Source organism: Belonocnema kinseyi, chromosome 2 (assembly GCF_010883055.1).
Source record: "Belonocnema kinseyi isolate 2016_QV_RU_SX_M_011 chromosome 2, B_treatae_v1, whole genome shotgun sequence".
NCBI classification, from domain to species: Eukaryota; Metazoa; Arthropoda; class Insecta; order Hymenoptera; family Cynipidae; genus Belonocnema; species Belonocnema kinseyi.
Genome location: NC_046658.1, coordinates 155,494,750 through 155,508,202, shown reverse-complemented (window position 1 = coordinate 155,508,202; position 13,453 = coordinate 155,494,750).

The window sequence follows — 13,453 nt, the reverse complement described above, 5'->3', positions numbered from 1 at the left end:
AATTGTTCATCCAAAAAAAAAAAACTATAATTTTTGATAGGACACGTAGTTTTTGCTTTAGTCGTACAAAATATCATTGAAAATAAAGATATTAAATTTGCGAAGCATGGGATACGTGATGAGAATGTGTTCGTTAAAGCTGAAAGCGCTTTAACAAAAGAGAGTTCAAAAACAAAAAATTACAGTTGTCAGTCCGTTGACCTTTGGTTTTAAAAGGTGCGTCCACGAATGTGGGAGAAATATAAAGATCGAGCGCGTAGCGCGAGGTAAATACATAATCAAGCGCGAAGCGCGAGAACCAACAGTTGCGCGCCATAGGCGCGCTCAAACTTGCGAGCCGCGCGCGCATCCCTGCGGGAGCCCTGCGCGTTCTATTGTTTTGAACCTTCGGTTTGATTCTAGAGGAATAAAAAAAATAAATAAAAAAACGATGTTTCTAAGTGAGTCAAAAGTTTTTCAGGGCAGTATATATATATTATTTCTTTGATGACGGTACGGTTCCGTTAATTCCTTAGCGAGCTCATATATAATGGAAGCGATGCATTTCTGTTTTCGTGGTTTTTTACCTTTATTGATATTTAAATATTTTAAAAAACCATTTTATTGTATTATTCGCATCCTAACTGATATTTTTCAAAACGTTTTGACGGCCATCTTTTATTAACAGAATTTAAAATAAGTTAAATTCCATTTCTTAGGGGCCTTTCATAAACCACGTGGTTGCTTTAGGGCTAGGGTGGGTTCTATGAAAGACCAGGCTGTTTTAAAATAGTATGCGGATTCCTAAATTCGATCTCTGTGAAGCAAACCGAGTGCTCCTTATCCAAGTTTTTTGTTTGTTCACTTTTGTTTTATTTTCGTTTTCAGGAAATTAAAAAAGCACGTTGTACCCTAGGGAAAGTGGGGGGGGGGGGGGTTCTAAGATAATGCCAGGGTGAACCGCATGGGGGGAGAAAGGGTGAAAAAGTGGTACAAATTGTGCCACGTGGTTTATGGAAGCCCCCTTATTTGCCATATTTGAAATGATCGTTTGGTAGGTTGTGCTTGACAGTAAAAACTGCGTAAAAAGATATTTACCAATTTATGGTGGAGAGTTTTTATATTTTAAAATTATTTTGCGTAACTTTAAATGAATCATCAGAAAGATGCTTTTTGCGAAGAAATATTAAATTTAGCCAAAAATATTAAACAAAAATGTTTTAATAAAAAAAAGAATCTTCTATTTCTGCTTGCAGAATGCAGTTCACAGATTGAAAGGAATTCAAACAGTGAACGTGATCGTGGTCCTTCTTCGTCTTCTGCTGAGAATCTATTCCTTCTTGCAGAATGCATTTCACAGATAGACGGGAGCCCTAATCGAAAACGTAGTTCTTGTCGTTCCTTTTCTGCTGATAAACGACATTCGCCTGACCGATCTACTACAGAGGAGACTCCTGTTCGTGCCAGGTCGAGGTCTCCGGCTGGTTCGCATTCTTCTACTAAAATACTTGGATATTCACTTGACCAACTTGGATATATTCGGCTCATCCCCCGAACAAATGACAGCCTTCTATTCGAATTTCGAAAATATGTTTTTCCTGTCGGTAAACCAATTAGACTGCGAGTAGAACAAGCTAAATTTGTGCCCGTTCCAGCACAAGAATATATTGTCTTATCAGTATCCAATGGTGACGTTTTCGCAATATTGGAGTATAGTGGGATTCTTCGAGGAATATATACGACAAATAAAGCTCAATCGAGAATAAAAATAAATATGCTAAGCGGTGAATTTGACAAAATGACGCCAGATGAAATAAGGGATTGTCCAGTAGGCAGAAGTCACCCAATCTTCCCACGAAACTTTATTGAAACTCTTGCGAGTATTGATTCCCTGCAGACCGTATGGATTCCTCACAGAGAACCTCAGGAGTCATCTCCTTCTGCCAGGTCCAAGTTTCTTCCAGGAAGGCCTCCTTCTGACAGAGTACTTGAATGTGCAATAGAACAACTTGGCTTTATGCGCCTAATTCCTCGTAAAAATCAGAAACAACGATTTGAGTTTCGAAAATACGTTTTTCCGACTCATAAACAAATCCGAATGCGAATAGAGAAGACGAGCTATTCACTTGCGCCAAACCAACAATATATGGTATTATCAACATCCAGTGGTGACGTTTTTGCTTTACTGGATTCTAGTGGGACTCTTCGAGGAATTTATAGGACAGACTCAAATCATTCGCGAATAAAAATAAATATGATAAGCGGAGAAGTTATTAATTTGACCCCAGACGAAGTTAGGGATTGTCCAGTAGGCAAGAACCATCCAATCTTCCCAAACAGTTTTATTAAGGCTTTTGCAAATTATGATTCACTACAGTATGAACGGAATACCAATGGCGAACGCAATCCTGGTTCTTCTTCAGCCAAACAACATTCACCTGACCTGACTCTACCTGAGGAGCCTCCTCTTCGTGCCAGACCTAGCTCTCCTCCGGGTAGGCCTCCTACTCATGAAGTGCTTGGCTATTCACTTGCAAAACTTGGATATGTTCGGCTTATTCCTCAGGCAAATCAGAGCCGGCGATTCGAATTTCGCAGATACGTTATTCCTGCCGATAAACAAATTCGATTGCAATTAGAACATTTCTACATGCCCGTGCAAACCCGAGAATATATTGTATTATCAACATCCAATGGTGATGTTTTTGCAATACTTGAATATACTGGAATCCTTCGTGGAATGTATTCGACAAATAAAAGTCATTCAAGAATAAAAATTAACATGATAAGTGGTGCAGTTGAATATATGACCGAAATGGAAATCAAGGAATGTCATGTAGGCAATAATTTCAAAATTTTCCCACGTTGGTTTACTGAAGATGTTTCAAATGAAGATTCTCTACAACATGTGTACAATTAACTTAATAAAAAAAAGATAAACTGAAATATGAAAGGCGCAGCGGATTAAGGACCTCAGTCCACTCCAGCTAATTTTGAGAAAAATCAACTTCAAAGCTTGGACTCGTGTCGTTTTTCACCAGTACGGTGAAACCTTTTGGTTCATTTTCAAGGATTGAAGTCATTGTTCCCATTTTCTTAGTTAGTGTATGTTATAGTACTTTAAAAATACTACTAGATGACACCTCTAGCTCATTTTCAAGGAAAAGTCGACTGAAGGTGTTTTTCCCTAGCACTCTTCATATAATATTCTTTGTAAACCATAGCCAAATAAGAATTGAATTAAAAGTTATGAATACCAACGTATAATGATTAACAAGCCCTCTTTCTTTTTATATTTTGCTAATATTATAATGTTTTTAACAGCTGTAGTATATAATTTATAGGGATTTGAATGCAAATAAAAAATAAACAAAAATTTTTTAAGTAAGAAAGCAAAATTAAACCAAATTTGCAGATTCAATTTTTCACTCAAAAACGCACTGATGTTTTAAAATATAAATATTTGGATTGCTTATGATTTTTTGCACCAACAAAGAAATAAACACACTTTTTAACACGTACAATGAGAGACACAGTATAATGTGTAAGCGAGTTTTGGATTGTTATTGTTGAAACTTTAAAGTAAATGCAAATAATAAACGAATGTTATTCGCTCATTTGTCATCTATCATTTGGTAAAAAACGTTCCTACTTAAATTTTATTTTAGATGCAATACGCAGGGGCTTGTGCAACCCAAAAATGATTGATAAGTAATATATTTGATATGAAAAAATCGTAATATCATTATCGGTAATTCGTTTTTTAAGTAATAGTTTGACAATAAAATTACACTATTTTATCAAAAGTATGTTGTAGATCATACAGAGGCGTCATTCGATATTATTCGTTAGTTTTTTAAGCAAACAACTGGAAATTTCTAAAAATTTCTTGGAGGTACAAGTCAAAATATGTTAATAGAACGTTATACGGACTGACTTAGGACATTTTTGAGCCGTTCCAAACATGTTTTTCAAAGCTTGTGCCCACTGGGAATTTACTTTTTGTATCATTTGTTCTTAAAATAAACAAACAGCATCGTAATCAAGTATCGTCTCTTCAGAAGGATCCATTTCATACAAAAGCAGAATAATTGAATTTTCACTAAAAAAATTAATTTTCATAAAAGAGTTCAATCTTCAACCAATAAAATGAAGTTTTGACCAAGTCGTTCGGCTTTCAGCCAAGAAAAAAAAAGAATCTGTAACAAAATTCATTAAATCTGAGAGAGTGATTTCATATTATTTCAAGTGATCCTACAGGATTTTGACGGATTTTATCAGATTTCTTCAAAAATGTAGATCTGATCGTTTATTATGTAAAACAAATAACTTCACAGAAAAAATGACTTTTTATTCACATGTGTATTTTGAATCTTATTCCGTTTTGAAAAAGTCAATTTGTTCAAATAAGGAAAAAAAGTCACACTATCAAATTTGATTGCTTTAAATGTGAAATTAAAACTATCTTTTTGTTTTATTTCATAAATAATTTAGAATATTTTACTTGAAAACCTTGGATATATCCGGATTATTTCACAGGAAAATCAGAGACGGTGATTTGAATTTCGACACTTGAAGCAAATAAATTCCTATTCTGCACGGGAAAAATGAAACATAAATAAGATGTAAGAATTTAGGGATAATAGGGGTAGTGCTATAAAGGTTCCTACTGTAATATGACGGTGATGACGGGAATTCTTCGTGTATTATTATACACTTAAGAGAGCAAAAATTAGTATCCACGTTTAGAAAAGGTCTTATTTACTTTTTGAAAATGGTGATTGTGAAAAACTGATAATGGTCAATAACAAGTTTTGTAAAAAATATCGTCAAAAGTAACAATTTCAATTGACATAAGTTGTAAGAAATGTACAAATTTTAGTATTCTTGAATGAGAATGTGTATTAAAATTAGTGCCGCTAGCAATATCTGTAACCGCGATTTGCGAGAATTCTAAAAGACTATACTAAAAACGCCCGAAGGCTTCTGTTCAAAAATTGTCGTAACTAGTGCAATTTAAATTAAAGTTCAAACCAATTTTATTTTGGACATTTTTTATTCAAACTCTCAATAATTTACACATATAAAATAGAAGCTTTTAGAACTTGGCAAATGAAAAATTTCAATTAAGTACAATTAAACTACAAAACTTCAACCTTCACACTTTGATAAATTGAATTGTTTAAAGATCTCGGGTTTAAAAATATGAATTCGCGCTATCATTTTAAATTCTCTCAATTAAAACTAATCCTCAATTTCAACTCGCATTAATAAAAATGTGAAGGAATGAAACATGCCCCTCGTCTAACTCAATAAAACGTTACAACAATTTTTTTTTTGAAAATATAGATTGCAATGAATTTAGATTAATTAAAATGTATGAGATAAGAAGGATCACATAGCCTTACTGATTAATCCAGTGAGTCAGTTCGGTATGAAATATCAAATATCTCAGCTGAATTCTTATCAAAAATAAATTAATATATTTTCAATTAATTGTAAAATACAAAACAAATAAATACAACCGACCCTAATGTCAATCAAAAAATCGTATTTACTGTTATAATAGTTGCGTCAATTTAGGAAAACTTTTTAAAAACGCCAATTTTCCAAAAATTAGAGTTTTCTATATTTTTAAATTATCCTCATCTAAATCAAACCAAAAAAACGAAAACAAAAAATTAGAATTTTATCATTACAAGGTTGATGTAAATGTTAAAAATACAATGCTTTACATTTTCCCACACAATGCAAATATAAACCTAAAAAAGTTCCTCTTGCAATTGAAAAGAAATTAAATACCAAAATTAATTTGATTTTTTTCAATTTTGGTCGTTTCAAATTAATAATTTTCAATTGTCACTCAACGTTACAACAATAATTGTAACGTTGAAACTTTCTATGTTTCACTCTGAAATTTTTAATATTCAAGGCTTTCTATTCCAAACGATTCAGTTTCAAATTGTTTACTTTTGAATATTTGATGTATAATTGTTTATTTAGACATTTTATCAATTATAAATTTTCAAACTGAATGGGTTGAAAATTTAATATTTTTGACTGAAAAAATATTTGAATAGGATTTTAAATAACATAAAATCGTTTAATTAATAAATATATTAATTTCAAGTTATTTTCACATTAAGATTAGTTTATAAAGTTTGAATCAGAAATTTTAATTTGCTTAATTATTAAGGATTTCGTATTAAAAGAGTTAAATTTTTAACGTAAAAATCTGTAAATTGTTTAATTTAAAACCGATTTAGAATCATATTATAAAATAATTATTGTGCAATTTTTTAAACTCGAAATACAGTTTAGTTTAGAAAACTATTAATTAATTTATATAGTTTTATTTTCAAATTCTTTTAATAAGACATTTACATTTAAAAATAACGACATAAAACGAAAAATTGTAAACTAAAAGATTTTTTAATTAAGCGTTGTAAATTAAATGATTTAGTAATTAAAACAGTTAACAACTAAACTTAACATTAAAAAAAAAAGTTGAAATAAAAATTATTTTTAATTAAATTATATTATGTGATATGATATTTGTGATATTCTAAGTGATTTGATAGATGGTTCTTCTAAAAATTTGTGAAATTACTTGTGAATAAATAAATTCAGTATCATACTCATTTCTAGGCTTTTTCCGGTCTCAAAGAATTCCCGGCCATTTCCCGGTTTTCGGTCCAGCCCCGCAAATGATAAGTTTACAAAGCTCCAGACATAGATTATTGGAAAGAAAAAATTCAGTTAATGATAGCGAGTGTTATTTGACGAAAAATGTTGTTATAGGATTATTTCCTTCAAAACTTAGACACTAGAAAACCGGTGGTAGCTAATAAAAAATTTAATTACGTTCTACCTCTGCTTTAAGATGAAGTAAAATATTAAAAATTGAAAATTCCGTTATTGCGTTAAATATGCTTTGAATTTTAAGCAACTATTAAAATAGTAAAAATCAATTTATAACAAATAATGAAGAAGCTCATTTTTCTCGTAGGCTTAAGTAGGTTAGAGTTCAATATATTAGAGGTATTTTTCGTTTAAAGTTGAATTTTTTTAGTGGTAATTATAACTTTCCTAAAAGCTTGTACCATTAGTATATTGGCAGAATTAAATAAAAATTCAGGTATCTCTTTAGCTCATGATTTGAAAAAAAATCACGAATTTTATTTTAGTTTCCGATTTTAATGTTTTTTTCTTACTTTAGAATAGAAAAACAAAAAAATTAATATATACTGAAGTATTATTACAAATTAATAGTGGAAATTAAAAAATCATTTTTGTGCAAAAATAGACTTTAGAAATCCCTAAACATTTTTTTATAAATAATGAGAATATTCAGGGGAAATTTTGACACCAAAAGGAACAATTTTCAGGACAGATATTTTTGAAAAAAAGTCTTTTTTCGACCACGCTTTATTTATTACTTTTTTTTACCACTTTTGATATACTCAGTTAACTACGATTTAATCATTCACAGATGGATAATGGAAGGTTTTTTTAAAGTATTATGTGATACTTTTTAAGGGATTTAGGATCAGAATTGCTTTAAACAATGTGATATTTAATTCTTGAGTGGCTCATTATTTAGGAAAATTATACCTTTGGAAAATGTATAGATACCTGGCAACAACCTAGAATTGTCAGGAATGTCTTGGCTCAAAATGTGGCGATGGTATGATAAGGTGGAAATGACACAGTCTTGGCATGCAAAAATGAAACCCTCCGTACCAGACTTCAATCTGGGCGATTTAAGGAAAGCAAACGTTAGCTTACAAGACATTGACTGATCCTTCACATTTCTGTGGAAGATACTGTGCATTCTCTTATCGAGGAGCTGTTCACGAAAGTTTTTCTCTTGTGCTTTCTTAATCGGGCCCTTCAGGCGTGAGTACTAGAGATTGATAAGATTTGATGCATTTTGCTTACCCCTAATGCTGAATTTAAGTCCGAGTGTTTCAAGAGCCTCCTTCGCTGCTTTGTACAGAAACGCTCCTAAACCCACTTCTTCGTGATTCCTGACCATTTTAAGAAGGGGGTCTCTACCCTTTGCGACCCCATGTGCTGTACCCAGAATAATCCTGTTGTGAAGACATTCAAGACTCAATGTACCGCGACCACCTTGACGGCGTGAGATGTATAGTCGCGGAATGGGAGACTTAAGATGCATGCTTTTGTTCATGTGTATAACCTTTCTTGCCCCGATATCAAGGGATCTGAGCTCGTTCTTCGTCCATGCAACTACTCCAAATGAATAGAGTAGTACCGGGACGGCAAGCATGTTCGTTGTAGATACTTTCTTCCTCGCCGACAGTTCGGAAGACCAAATCTGTCGGATAAGACGTTTGTATCTGCTTCGGAGAGTATCCTTTATAGATGTCACATCCTGAGTGCGGCTCTGTGGCACACCCATGTATCTATAAGTCACTCCAGCGCAAAGGTGTCGTATAGCGCTTCTATCAACTAGATCAGGATCTTCAGGGATTCCAGTAAGTTTTCCTCGCTTCAAATAAACCTTGGCGCCTTTATCTAACCTAAATTTAATTCCAATTTCCTTAGTATATCGTTCGACAATCCTTAGAGCTAGATGTAGTTGCTCTTTGTTTTTAGCATAGATCTGAAGATCGTCCATGTAGAATACATGAGTCACCTTGTACTTTCGACCTGCAGGTTTGCCGCACAAGTACCCGTCGGAATGGCGAAGTGCTAGGGATAGTGGCAATAATGTAAGGCAAAAGAGAAGTGGGCTCATGATGTCGCCCTGAAAGAAACCGCTCTGAAAGCGTGAGCTTGTTAGTTGTCACACGATTTTTTCCAGGTGAGATAGGGAATGGGGTTTTCCAAAGCGGCATCAATCTCTTCAAGAACCTAACTATTTGCGGATGAACGTTTAAGTTTTTCAAAAGACAGATGATAAGTCTATGGGAGGTCGAATCGAAAGCTTTCCGATAATAAATTCAGGCCATCGGTAGGTCACGCTGGTAGAATGTTGCATCTTTGCAGACACTTCTATCGATGAGCAGGTTCTCCCGAAATCCCGCTACCCCTTTCTTTGAGCCGCGTTGTTTATCCATTTCTTGCCACAAAGGTTTAATTGCCCGAACAATCCTATTATTTAGGATAGCTGTGAATATCTTATAAAGTGTGTTCAGACAAGTGATTGGGTCAGCTAAGTTGCCTATTTTCAACAGGAGTATTGTGCGTTCTTTCACCAACCACTCCGGAATCGGCTCTTTCGACTTTAAATATGAGGTGAAAATACTGGCCAAATGCTGTTGGGTTAAAGAAAACTTCTTCCACCAGAAGCTTTTCATACAATCTGGTCCCTGTGCGGAATATTTCTTCATCCCTCTCAATACTTTTTTCACCTCCTTGGTTGTGATGGGTGGGCATTCTTTATCAGGTTTTTTGAGAGCATCACATAACCCCTTAAAGCTATTTATATTTTCTGAGTCTTTGTCCAGTTTATACTGCACGTTGTAGATTTCTCTCCAAAAAATAGTCTTCGTCCAGTCTATGCTGAACTTCGTAGACTTCTCTCCAAAATACTTCGACCTCTTCTGGTTTGGGTGGGTGTTCGACAGTATCTGGAGGGTCTTGGAAGAGACGAGATGTGTCAGAGAGAAACTGTTGATTTTTTCTGACCCACCTCTCCCTCCGCTCTAGACGTCTCTTAGCGTCAGATAGTATCCGTATTCTCTGAACAATATGCTGCCTGATGGTCAGCAGCTTTGACTTGTTCAGTGTGTCGCCTCTCTGTCTCTGTTGCCGGCTTGTTCTAGCTGTGGTAGAGTAGGCGTTCCGCTTACATAGCCCCTTTTACGGAGTATTTCAGCATGGTTTCGCAGACGCTGCGAGATCCCGCTGATCTATCGCATTGAATCCATTGTCATTGGCTCCCCCAGCTCTAGATTGATCGGCATTGTTGGCCGACCCATTGTCGGGAGCCCTGCGCGTCCTGTTGTTTTGAATCGCACTTACTACAACTATGTTTGGTGTTGTCATTGTTCTTCCACGAGAAGCTAGGGAAAGGGTCTGCGTACTCTGAGAGGTCGCCCGGTATCCCAGAGGCACCGTTCTAGACACCTCACCTAGGTGCCATTCAGCTTTCGGCACTTCGCGTCACTTCGCTACTACTGATGAGTACAGAATAAAATAAAGGACACGTAATTTAGCATATTCTATTTTTTATATGCTTGTTATTTACTACAAATTGTTTTTTGTTTGTAGTTTTAGATTATTCAAAAAACTTTTTTTACCTAATTTTGTTTTCCGTACATACTGCAAAATCACTGGTACACCAGTGATAATGCAAGATACTCTTCATTGAATTTACATCTGAGATGTATAAGCGATTTTTGGATTTCTATTGTTAAAACTTTAAAGACAATGCAAATAATGAACAAATGTTATTCGTTCCTTTGTCATCTATCATTTGGCAAAAAAAGTTTCTACTCACATTATATTTTAAATTCAATACGCAGGGGCTTGTGCAACCGAAAAATGACATCGCAACGAGGTTTTCGAAATTAAGTTATTACATAAGGTAATAACAATCTTCCGTTGGTTCGCCGAAGCCGCTCCCTATTACGCGAAATTAAGCAAAAAGACTCAAGAAAATAAAATAACTTACCATCTCGCCAAGATCTATGTCCAGACTAAGGGGTATTTTTTGTTTTATTTTATAATATTTTAGTTGGGACAACAACCCAAATGACGAAATCTGAGGGACCTGGGCCAAGGCTGGGACACGCACCGAAAGAGAAGACAACACTAACTGTAAACGGAGGGAAAATGAGAGGTGGTAAATAATGATCAAATGTCACCGTAACTCGGCTGTTCTTCAGCCACCCCAGGGAGAAGGGTCAGTCACGGCCAACACAGAGCAGAGATCCGCGCAGCTACGAGAGGTAGCACTAGTCAGGCGCCATGCATACGGACCACCGTGTTGCAATGAACGAGTCCTGCATCCCCGCTTTGTGAAGCGACATACTTGAAAATTTTGTAACTGCCACGAAATCCCTTAATTCTTGTGAATAAATTCTTTAAAATCCATGCACAGGTTATGAATTAAAGTTAAGCTACTTTAAATCTGATATTTCCTAAAATGCTACAAAAACTTATTGTAATATCTTGCGACATTAAAATCCTTAAAAATTGTTAAAATTATCCGAAATCTTTGAAAACTCTTGGAATCTTTTTAATTGTACTCAAACCTTATAACATATCTAGATCATTTAATGATGAAAAATTGTATGCGTTATATTTTATCTTTTAATACATTCTTGATCAGGAAAATTAAAATTTTTATTTTATCAAAAGCATGTCGATAGATAAACTAGAACCCGTCTAAAAAATGGATGACCAGCTAAATTATTTTCCTTCTTTGGACAATATAAAGTTTATCAAAGAAAAATCCAATCTACTAATTTCCTCGACAGCTGTCGTGTCGACAGACAACGACAAAAGAGAAAATTCGATGCAAAACAATTACTTCTGAATCAATATATCCCAAATGTCGAATTTTAATGACATAGGCGACAATCAGTTTTCACATAAAACCAGTATCTTCCATTTGAGATTAGATTGTCATAATTTTAATAATCGCAATACAAAAATGTAGAATGTTGTCGTTTTCTGCGAATGACAATCTTGATACGAACAAAGTTTTTATTTTACATATATTTAAGATAACCGCTACTTGTGTATATATTTGTACTCGGATGTGCCAATAGAATGTTCCTCAGATACAGTTTTCAACCAAGTTATTCGCTGAAGCACTAACCAGTTTTTTCTAATCTTTGTGAAAATGAGGGTGGTTTATACTTTCCTTCTTGTTCTGGCGGTCATTCTAATTTCTATTGGTAAATACAATAATACAATATACATATAGTAATTTAAATACCGTTTGTATATTTACACTGTGACAAATATAGTTTTGTTTGACAACAATATCTTTTTTTCGAATCCTCTTTTTGAATAAGGTAACTTCATGCTGTTATTTTAAATGCAAAGAACTTTCTAAAAGCGCCTCTATTGCAACTTCCAGTTTCGATACCTGTATAGCGGGGTGAAACACGGTTTTTGACGCTGTGTTTTATACCTTATAATGCAACATACTATTCCTGTATTCCAACGGTGGTCTCATATTAGTACCCATGCAGACACTTTTTCTGTATATTATTGTAATGCTTGAAATAATTCCTGACATAATATTTTTTTTACCGTATGTGACGTAAAATATTATAACGTTTTATCTGTACACATATGCTGTGTCCTTATCAGCCATGCCATCACGTTCTAGAGTCAGTTCTCTTTAAAAAATAAAATGATGCAGACCAGCCACTATTAGGAACAGCACTGGATTGTGGTGCATGCGCAACTTTTTGACGTAATTTCCGCGTCACGAGCGAAGTTTTGAGGAGTCACGTGACCACAACCCGAAGCCGAAAGCAACACGAACGAATGCGACATGAACGAGCACCCACTGTAATCTGAATAAAAAACACAATCATTTACGATAAAAAATTTCCCAAATTTTCAGTTCTATTTTGTAGTTCAAATTCACTATTTTGGGTAAGGAAATTTATTTTCCTATAAAACAGGGGATTTTTTTAATATCTGTAAAAAATTCCCTTTTACAAAGATAATATTATCATAATTTATAGTAATTTTACAAATGATTTAAGGAATAAGGAAACCCCCTAATGTTTTCGAAATCTTCTACTTTTCAAATAATTTCACCAGTTTTAAGTAGAAAATTACCTGAAATATAACAGGGAATTTTTCCTCAAACATTAGTAACTTTCCCCTTAAAATTCGAAAAATCTGACTGAAACCATGAAATTTTTCCAAAATCATTGTGAGGAAAATTTCCAGAATATAGACCAAATTTTTCGCAATAATTAGGAAATTTTATCAAAAATTTTTGAGGAAAAATTTCCTAAACTTTGAGAAAAATAACCGATATTGTTGAGGACTAGTCCCAAAATTATTTCTGGGAAAATTACCGAAATATCGGGTTTATAAATTTTTAATTTTTATCGAAATGAAAAATGTAATTAAATTAATTTTCATCTTTTTTTGTAAACCAGGAAATTTAACAACGACAATTTCAAACTCTTTGTCCTATCTGTACGGAACTTTTGCAAAAATTTCTAAAACTTGCAAACAAAAGTTTCAACCGGGAAATACGATTTTGTTAGGAGACAGCTTATTTTAAAATGTAAATAGCTAGATTCAAAAGAACAATATCATTTCTAAGCAGCGAACACACATTTCCAATCCCTTTCTAAGTAAATTTTGGAAAAGCTTCTCACAGCGGAAAAATTCCAGTAAAACCTAAGCAAAAACATATGGGCTATTATATATATATAATTAAAAATTTGTCATAAGGACAACCGCAGGATTTCGCCGGGAGCGGGTGCTAATCTGAAAAATTGCACCCGCTTCCAGCGAAATC